Genomic DNA, 11,604 nt, shown 5'->3' with positions numbered 1-11,604 from the left:
AATTAAACACAAAAAACGAGTCCGTTCAGGGGGTACAGAAATTCCCAGCATTCCTTTCAGGGAAAACATTTCTGATTATAGTGGCCTCCTATGTCAGCTCATGGGTACTATTGAAATGCAAGCAAAAGTTGACGGCATATTATCGAAACTGCCTCTGTTGTTTTCCTTGCATTTTCTATAATTAGATGAACTTTCTTGTGTAGTAACAACTGCACTAATTACTAATAAACAAATGCATATTTAAGATCCCCATAAAAAGCTGATTCTTTGATTGAATATTTATCAATATTTAGGCTCTTACACTTTCGTTACTGACAAGGATCGTTATTTACTTACCATTCATTACTATGAAGAATTGAATTTTTTTTGTTGCTCCAACCGAACTCATATAGAAAAATGTTTGTGGAAAACTCGAAAGGGGTCACTCAGTCAAAAATTAGAACTTTTATTTTCCTTCTTAATGGTCAAATCTATTGACAGGCAGCCAACAATGGGGCAAAACACATTTTTCTCATGGTTTTTCCCTATTCTGCACACTTTTCTTTGGCTTCCTTATGATTACTTTATAGTCCCGAATTTCCAAGGGGGGGGGGGAATACTTGCCGGCACCCATGGCTACCACGATCAACAAAACCGGTTCGATTCCATTATCTATAAAAAAAAGAAAAGTTAAGACCGTTCAATCATATTTTAAGACGAAGGAAAATAGGTTACCAACAAACTATATTTTGTTGATAGTTCGGTCATGTTTTAAGACAAAGAAAGATATGTTGCCAAAAGACAGCAGTTTGTTGATATTTCAGGTTGCCAAAGGACTGTATTTCGTCAATAGTTCGGATCATATTTCATAGGAAGGAATGCTGCCAAGACTGCATTTTGTTGGTAGTTCGGTCATGTATTAAGACAAATGAAGAAAGGTTACCAAAAAAAACTGCATTGATAAAGCAAAGCTAAAATGCGAATTAGGGAGTACAAGAATTGGATTGATAGGCTTCCTAAGAAAGAATATAAAGCAAGTACTAACTTAAATTAAGGAACCACAGGGTGAAACATTGGACGGAAGGAAAGGGGAGGAGTGGTCGCAACTGTTTTTGCCACATCCAGCTTGGTAATGCGACGAGTTTAACAGTAATAGACTTAGTAGCAATACATTATCCAGGAGGGGGGGGGGGTACAGGTTTTACTCTCCTATTCAAATTTTTTTTTTACCCGACTCGTAAAAACGCGTTAAAAATACATAAAACTTATATTTGATACATTTTCTAAGATTTTTTTTGTAGTACTACCACCCCAAACCAAAATTCCTGAAACGACCTTGGGCAGCAGCAATCATTTTTTGAACATCGCGGGTAACTTACCAATAAATATTTTGACTAGTTTTGAAGAATTAATTAAATTTATTAAAAATTCTGCAGAAAATCTACAGACGGTATAGAAATCCTGAATAGGCTTTAATTAAATACTGAAATTTTATGTGTAATATATATATATATATATATATATATATATATATATATATATATATATATATATATATATATATATATATATATATATATATATATATATATATATATATATATATATATACATATATATATATATATATATATATATATATATATATATATATATATATATATATATATATATATACATATATATACATATATATATATATATATATATATATATATATATATATATATATATATATATATATATATATATATATACATATATATATATATATATATATATATATATATATACATATATATACATATATATATATATATATATATATATATATATATATATATATATATATATATATATATATATATATATATACATATATATATATATATATATATATATATATATATATATATATATATACATATATATATACATATACATATACATATATATATATATATATATATATATATATATATATATATATATATATATGTATATATATATATATATATATACTTGATCGGCCAATTTTTCTTATTTGTTCTTAGAAACACCAGCATAATTAAAGCAATATTTCAGAACTATCAACCTTTTGGTGACATCATTTGCAGATTTTAATATCATCTTTAATGAAGATGTACCTTAAATAAAAAATAAGTACCTTTTCCTTAATTTGTTTTCCAGTATCTTTCAGAAAAATTGACGAGTTGGGATCACTCGCAGACATCTTAGCGGTCGCACCTTGCAAAGCTGGCAAAAGTTTTGAATGCACCAGAGAAGGCTTTAGAAATTCCATCTCGGGAGCCATGTCACGTTCCATCCGGAAATACAAAGTAGCTGGCCATCCGGATAATGAAGTAGCTGATCATTTGCAGATTTTAATATCATCTTTAATGAAGATGTACCTTAAATAAAAAAAAGTACCTTTTCCTTAATTTGTTTTCCAGTATCTTTCAGAAAAATTGACAAGTTGGGATCACTCGCAGACATCTTAGCGGTCGCACCTTGCAAAGCTGGCAAAAGTTTTGAATGCACCAGAGAAGGCTTTAGAAATTCCATCTCGGGAGCCATGTCACGTGCCATCCGGAATACAAAGTAGCTGGCCATCCAGATAATGAAGTAGCTGATCATTTGCAGATTTTAATATCATCTTTAATGAAGATGTACCTGAAATAAAAAAAACGACCTTTTCCTTAATTTGTTTTCCAGTATCTTTCAGACAAATTGACGAGTTGGGATCACTCGCAGACATCTTACTGTTCGCACCTTGCAAAGCTCGTAACAGCTTTGAATGCATCAGAGAAGGCTTTAGAAATTCCATCTGGGGAGCCACGTCACGTGCCATCCGGAAATACAGATCTTGGTCAATTCTGCAAGGAATTAAACAAGGCACGTCTGTTTTGCCTTTGAATATCTGAGGGAATGCCGACGAAAAAGATGGCACCGCTTGGTTATAAGGAAACAGTAACTGGAAAAGAAATTATAAGAGGTTATTTAAATGTCTAATGTTTTCCGATGTTCTTTCCTGAAAGCACCAAGGACAGTGGAAACGGTCTCAATTTTTAACTTGTCAAGAGGAAACTTTCACAGCCACAAATACCTAAAAAATATCAGAAAAATCAGGAATTCAATTTTAACAAAAAAAGGCTCCTTGTACACTTACCGAGTTTATGGTAGCAGCGATCGGCAATTAAAAAACTAGTAAAAAATAGCCAAAAACCTTAAGGCCCCGAAGTCTAAGAAGGTGTAGCTTCCCTGCGAACGTAAGTTTGTCTTTGAAAATCAACAGCATCTTACGAATGAAAAGCATAATCAAATTTAACTAGTTAATTATGCTTACTTATCTTGATGGTTCAACGCGCCTACACTGACAAAATAGGATTCTACCCAAAAAATGTCGTAACTTTGAAGCAACATAAAAAAAAAAATCAGAAAATTGCAACTTCTTAGTATGGATAGACTTAAGATGGATCCAAGAGGCTAAAATTATTTTAATTTTGCTGTCCTTGCTACTTTAGATAGGTACAGCTCCTTCGTCTCTTAATTAATTTCATTTTCTACTAAATAATTTTTTATATCAAAAAAATTACCAAAATCTTTCTTCATCTTTCTACCAAAAGATGTAGGGCATACTTTAGTTCCTTCACACAATCTTCTTCCTCGTAGCTCTTTTTGTTTTGTTTTTTAATCCAGTAGTTGTATTGATTTACGAATAAATAAATAAATAAATAATTTATTACTCACGTCTCTCAATATAAAATTTCCACATAACTGACACCTGATTAAAAGAAAAAAGTTATGGCAGGGCGAAGAGCGGATCGACTGCGGCACGATTGCCATTTAAAGTCGTCCTACGTTGAAAGTATCGAGAAACGGTATGCTTATGTTTGGGCTATTGGAGAAGGCTTCCAGTGATTTCATCTTTTCGGCTGGGAATGGCAGTTCGTTCCAGATCCTGATGACCCGGGTTACGAACTAACGATGGTAAGAATTACATCTTGCAACCTTCATCTTCACAGGCTCCAATTGCAGACTGTGCGATCTTGTGTTACTTTGGGAAGTTATTTGAATAAGCTTGTCTTTTGCGTTCCCAAAATTCTCGAGAACTATCTTGAAGAGGGTTTTAAGTCTAACATCGTTCTTCTTGTCTCAAGTTTATGGAGATTGAGTCTTCTTTAGAGCTTCGTCATACGGGAGGTTTCTAAATCCTTCAAGTCCTTTAAAAAAGCGTTTCTGGACTCGTTCTATTCTATCAATAGCCTTTTTGAGATAAGGCGACCAGATGACAGTGGCATATTCAAGCTGTGGCCTGACGTAGCTTGTGTATGCTGAAATCTTTGAGTGAATGTCAAGGTGTCGTAGGGAGTGAGTTAGTTGCCAGAGAGTGTTTGATGCTTTACGCACAATCAGGGCGATATGCTTTTCTGGTTTGAGGTCCAAGCTCAGAATCACACTCAGGTCCTTTTCGCAGGTATATTTTGTCAGGTCGATACCTTTCATTTTGTATGAACACTTCGGATTTTGGCGGCCAAGATGGACGACAGAGCATTTTGCTATATTTGATGAAAGTTGCCATTCTTCGAGCTTCTCTGTCAGGGCGTCCAAGTCGTTTTGTATTTGTGATGATGCACTAGCTTCTCCCGGGAACTTCGTATCGTCTGCAAACAGGCCGAAGTCGGTCTGGGAAATGGCGTTAGTGCAAATGTCTATGTACATGACGAATAAGACAGAACCAAAAACACTACCGTGTAGGACGCCACTGGTTGCATCTATCCATGAGGATAGTGTGTCTGCAACCTTGACTGCTATTTTTCTATTATATGCTGAGAGCCAATTTTTTAGCTGTTCTTTGATTCCATAGACTTCTAAGCAGTAGATGATTTTTCGCAAGGATATTCAGTCGAAGGCCTTAAGTAGATCGATTAGGATAATATCTATTGGAATCCCACGGTCTAGGGCAGACTGGATGTAGTTGTGTATCACTACTAGTTGGGAAACAGTAGAGATTTTTACAGAAGCCGTGCTGATGATCTGAGATGAAGTTGTTCAATTCGAGGTGCGAGTTTAACTTTTCGACTATGACCCTTTCCATGATTTTCAGGAATGGTGAAGTAAGGCTGATCAGGCGATAATTCTCCGGGTCATTCCGTTTCCCTTTTCCTTTGAAAATAGGTGTTACATGGGATACTTTCCAGGAAGAAGAAAACTTGCATAGCTCGAATGAGATTTGGAAAAGTCTTGCCAGAGGTTCACATAGCTCGTCTCTCAGTTCTTTCAGGATAAAGGACGGGATGCCATCAGGATTGAGTGCTTTTGACGCTTTCATGCCCTTCATTGCTTTTAGAACACATCCTGGCGTGAAGCCAATGCTGTGGAGCTCGCTTCCTGGGTGTGAGTCTTGGAGTTCAGGTAAATAGCCATCGTCAACAGTGAACGTGCTTGTAGATAATTCTACAAGAGCATTCGCCTTATCTAGGCTAGTACTACGGACCACATCACTTCAATCTATTAGCGTTGGAAATTTCTGTTGCTCACCTAGCTTGCGTTTGCAAAGGTTGTAGAAATTGCTTTGTGTTCTTATTTTCTAGAATTTAGAACAAAAGTTCAATTTAATACAATTCCTATTTAAATATTTTTACTTCACAATAGTCACAAGCTAAGCTTCCTTTCAAATTATGCTGTTATGTCAAGATCCAGTTTGTTTTGTATTCACCACTTTTCTCTTTTTCGACTTTCCTGAGCTGAAGGTTGAATTCAACCCTTGTGTTAATTTCCAATAAAGTGAATAAATCTTCTGATACTTAATTAGTTTCCAAAGGTAAAAAGTAGACTGGTTACCTTAATTAATTTCGGGCATTTCGCTTAAGAAGATTTTTAAGCACCCTACATCTAGAAATAGTTATAGTAATTCGCCTAGACGAGTAAAGGCTACTAATAGATTAGTTCAGGAGATGCCCCCACTGCGTTCCTACAGGAAATCGTTAAAAAATAGCCATTCAAAAAGCTAACACTTTTACACCAAATTACGACAAGAAAAGAATTTCCACTCAGGAAAATTATCACTGCCTGTGATATTGTTGTGACATGTCTCTGTGACAGGAAATATCACTGCCTGTGATATTGTTGTGACATGTCTTCTAACTACAGCTCTCGCTGTGCTTTATTTTCGTTCATCATTGCCACAGACATTTTGTCCATGCCTTAAGCTTTAGCTGTTCAGATTCACTCATCATCGCGAATAATTTCGCATGACGCCATAGATAGCAATAAAACTTCTTTTCCAGCTATTCCCAATAATTATATTTTCGCCTTAATTATGTTGTTAAAAAAAATGAAGGCTTTAAACGACTTTTCAACCTGTTGTAGCAATTAAAACAATTTTAATTGCAAAAAGTATGAATTTAGCTTAGAGAAGAAAAAACAACCAAGAGAAACACATACTTTTTTTAAAATATCTTTTAAGAATTAATTCAGACTTAGAAACTTGACATGTTGCATATTAGACTGATTTCAAAATTGAAAATTGGGGAAAAGGTGGCGAGTACAGTGAGAACATGTTTTGGCTTTACAATATCTATTTACTATTCAACAGGTGACCTTTTGGCAAAAAAGGGAAGGAAGAGAAGCATGTAAACACGAATTAAATTTCACAGAAGGGGGGGGGCTTTAAAAAATGTACATTTTTACCCCCGACCTGTTGTCCGTATGAGATTTTAAAAGGCTTCTCCTACCAGTAAAAAACTGAAAATAGATATTCAAAAATACACTTAATGTACCCTCCCTCCTCAAGTAAAAAGCACCTGGTCCCCCTTTCTTTATGGGTCAAACCTATGGGTCATTACAAATATCGCAATCTTTATCTTGAAATTCAGAGAGTTACAAAATTGAGAACGCAGATTTGGATAGAGGATCATACAATGTATATTCATATTTTTTTTACTTTTTAGCTTAGTTTTAAATACAGCTTTTTAAATTGTTTTCGAACAGCTCGTGAAGGCGGGATCAGCCCTCCTACATTGAGGCCAGGAAAGGTCAATACATTACCTTGGCCATGCAGTCACTATCTGAAAAAACAAAATGACGTCTGTTCTCGTTAAACGTATCCTGTTTCTTTATTCTAGCAAGAGTCTCTTGAAAACCAATGCTCTGCCTGAAATGTTAAATCACATTAGTATGAGCTTTGAATATATCCCCCTCCTTCTTATTCTTGAATAATCGAATTCAGTTACTGGTAGATAGAATCAACAAATGAATGACTTCATGACCAATGCGACTGTTTTCATTCAAGATAAGTCCCTGAAGTTTGAAAATGAAAATGACAACTTTGATTCTGCTTTGGCCCTCCATATTTTCGAAAACCACCATTTACTTCTTTTTGAAGAGACGACTTTAATATCCGCTGTAAATGACTTACCGCAATCTTTTTGAGATAAAAAAAAATATACAAACAGAAATTTTGCAATAAATAAAGACACAGGAGATATTTCCTTAAGCCCAATTTAAAAGATTAAAAATTAAAAGATTCAATCAATATTTTTCCCCAGTCACATTTTAGGCAATCTGCTGTGTGAAACAAAATATTACTTTTAACATCGAGTCTCGGAAAAAGTTTATAAATTAAGCATTACGCTTAAAGGTAGTTTTAGCATCAGGAAAGTACGAAAGGGGGGTGGGGCGCTTTGGTTCCAGGACCACCTCCAAAATCTATCAAACCTAATTTGAACGCACTTCTTATTTAAATTATCAAATCAATTTTGTATTTACTGTTGCGCTCTTCAACGCCATTAAAATTTCCGTGTGCGTGCCTGATTTTTTTATTGAACAACAATTGTTATTTAATATCTTAGTATTTTCTTTAAACATTTTGGATATCTTGCGACTCTTAAATTCTAAGTAGTAGCACCTTACCTATTTAATTGGAACAAGTCTGTAACTAATCTGGCGTTTGCGTAATGCAACGGACGGCTGAAGCCTGAGGCAAGCATATTCCCCAAAAATTTACAGTCAGCAGATTTCCGGTAGTCAGAGGGAATATCCGTTTTTGTTACACATGTCTGACAGTAAGCGTTACATATAATTATAAGAGACTGGATATATTTAGTACTTTTTATGATTTACCGGAAGATCGCTGAAAGGCTTCGCTGAAAATAGTTGCAATCGTAAACAGTTGTCGAAATTCCGTCTTTCAGTTGCTGTTAACTATCCTTGCCAGTTTGATGAATCTATGAAAGTCCTCCTCCTCTTTACTGACTCATATCTATGTGAGGCCGGACTTTCGGCTATGGTTTACATTAAACTAAGCACAGAAATAAATTGGGTATATAAAACTCACTGTGATTAAAAGTTGAATTGATGCTGAAACTGTAATGAAGAAAAATCAGAAACAAATACATTTTTTCCATTGAAATTACTTTGTAAAGAAAAATGGACAGGTGTAATTATGTAAAAATAAAAATTGTTTAAGTCGCGTTTCTTACTTCAGCAGTCTTTCATTCATTTGGGGACACCTGCATTGTTTTTCAATTATAACAAATAAGTTCCTGTACTCACCACTACGGAATCTGAACATTATAAATACTAATGATCACAACCACAACCCATTTAATATTCGCCCGCCACCCCTAGCTTGAGAACCACTCATATAGAAAATAAAATAACATAGGAGAAAACAAATAAAATCAATTTGTTAATCTTACGCAGAATCGGACTGTTCTGAGTTTTACAAAAATTAAACATATTCAATAAGACAATACATATCGGGTTTGAAGAGAGCAGGACAAAAATCGATTAAATTGGATATTCAGAGGACATTAAATCCGTAAATTCCTTAGCTAAAATTCCAAATCAGATTATCAAATAAATCGTCAAGCTGTACATGCGCATTGCAGTGCTGGTTTTCTCCGAGTGAATTTATTCGCCCTGAAGATATACATGCGGGAGACAGAGCATACACCAGCTTCTGAATATGACCAGAGCCAAATACACGAAATTACAAGAAACTAGCATAAAAAAGAAAGAAAAATAGTTTCAGAGATTCCATTGATACAAAGCAATCCTGTTCTCTTTCAGTTATTAATTATAAAAAAACAAGTGTTTTTTAACTGAAAGTAAGGAGCGAGATTAAAACTTAAAACGAACAGAAATTACTGCGTATATTAAAGGGGCTCTTCCCTCCTCAACGCTCCGCTCTTTGCGCTAAAGTTTGACTCTTTCTCTCAACTCTACTTTTTAAAAGAGTAAAAAAAAATAGCACAAAGAGCGGGGCGTTGAGGAGGAAAGAGCCCCTTTAATGTACTGAGTAATTTCTGTTCAGTCAACTTTTGACAAGTGTTTTTATATTGACCCATTTTCACAAGAATTGGAGAATATCTGGTTACAAGTTACAGAAAACACGGTTTAACGTTGTTTATTTTATATGCCAAACGTTCAAAATTATGAGGTTCTATATATTAAACGCAATTGCGTCTTATATATTTAACGCTATAAAATCGTCAGCCTTTGTCTACACGTATATTCTTTGATGTATTTTAAGAAGTTAATACTATCCTTCAGTGTTTATTCATAGATAAAATGCTGAGGAATTCTCTCATTTTTTTTAATTGGTTGTTAAATTTTAATTTGTCTTAATTAATAATTTAATTTTTAATCTATTTTTCCGATATTTTTAATGGGTCATGCTACTATGCTAAAACTATAAGTTTTTATAACTAACACCCACCATAGATACGGTAATGTTATTACATAGACACGATAATGTTATTATATCCTGACTTATGTCTTGTACTCTCTATTTATCAGTTTTCTTGTTGACGTAGATCTGATAAAATAGTGAAAACGATAAAAAAGAATAATTACCCCATATACTCCAAATTTCTGAAAATGAACGTCTTGTCTGGGTGAAAATCCATAGCTATAATATCTTTTATATTTTCGACTACATTTTCTTTTACTTTTTCTAAACTTAACTCCTTCAAGAAATATACCTCGTCATCTGTAATTTTAATAATAATTGGAACATCAAAAACGTCCTGTAACCATCTAAAAAATAAAGAATATAAGAAAACAATTCTATCAAGACCATTTCTAAAATATTTTAGTTCCTCCTAAGGCAATACAAAAAATATATCAAACCTCCTGCAGCCATTTAAAAAACCGAATCTGAAAAAAAAAAAAAAACGTAAGAAGGACTGTCTTAGTGCCTGGAGCTGGCCCGCCGTGGAAAAGTGGGGTAGCAGAGTAGACGTCACACAGTACGTTCAGCAGCTGGAGGGTGACTAGCAGCTTTAGACAAATGAAGCAAAGAAGTAAAAATTCAGACCATTAGTACTTAAAATGAACAAAAATGAAAACATGATTCTGTCATATTCATTCAGAAAAAGCTTTTAAAGTCAAGGAGATTGCAACTTCGACAGATTGCAATTTCAAAGAAAATGAAAATGGATACAAAAAAGGATTGTATAAAGCCATTTGCAGACTGTTATATAATTCCTGTCAGGTCAGGAATATAAAAATTTCACTGTCTGAAGCATCTTTCTCTGCTGAGAAAAACAAATCTGGTGATATTCTGAAGGCAAGCTGATTAACTCCAGATATTTTCATGTTTTAGAAACAAATCAAGTCCTTATTGTTACTATTAACATAATGATTATTGCTGTGGACGAACCCAAAAAAACTGGGTCAAAACTGGCGCCCATTCCCCCCACGTAAAAAAAAAGAAAGAATCAATTACCACACGACTATTAATGTCCTCTCAGGCTTGGTATCTCTGGATAGGGGTTTCCCATCTCTTTTTTGCCTTCATAGAATAAGCCTTCCTTGGTAGTGTCAAGGTGCCCATCACTAGTTTCCACCATATCAAGAACGCCAGCTTCAGATCGGATTGGACAGGCAACACTCGTCTGTCAAAAGTGCGGGGAGACTCTATCACTACTCCCCATCCTTCACCAATGCTTAATCTTCAGAAGGAATACTAGCAAGATAACTTATATTCCCACCTCGTTTGGTCCTCAGGGGATCTTTTCTTACACCACGGTTGACACTTCATACATCCAGGAGAATTAACACCCTAGACATGATTTTGGAAACCACGACTGGTTTTAGCCCATCCAACCTTGACATCGGCTTTAAAAAAAACCTTCGTCACGGCTAGACATCACACAGTACGTTCAGCAGCTGGAGGGTGACTATAGGTTCTTATTTGTACTAATTACTTTCAGCAGCGCCAAGAGAACGCTGTAATCTCTGCCTCCGTCAAAGCCCTTGATGAAATCTCAGTGTTGGAATTTACAATGACGTCCTCTATATAACAAAACAATAAGTTCTATTTTGGATACTAAACGATTTTTTGGGGAGCCAACTTGGCCAGCTTTCGATAAAATATGCATTGGCGCCTTTTATGTACGCTGCTATAGATTATCTAGAATTAATAGAATCTAGCAGCTTTAGACAAATGAAGGAAAGAAGTAAACTTCAGACCATTAGCACTTAAAATGAACAAAAATAAAAACATGATTCTGTCATATCCATGGCGGGAAGGTGGAGGGGGGATATTCACTGAGACTCAGTAGCAAGTTATAAAAGGTACAGCAAAATCAATTTTAATATCAAAAAACCCCTTTC

The sequence above is a fragment of the Artemia franciscana genome, chromosome 9 (assembly GCF_032884065.1).
Source record: "Artemia franciscana chromosome 9, ASM3288406v1, whole genome shotgun sequence".
NCBI classification, from domain to species: Eukaryota; Metazoa; Arthropoda; class Branchiopoda; order Anostraca; family Artemiidae; genus Artemia; species Artemia franciscana.
Note: the sequence above shows the minus strand (reverse complement) of the source record.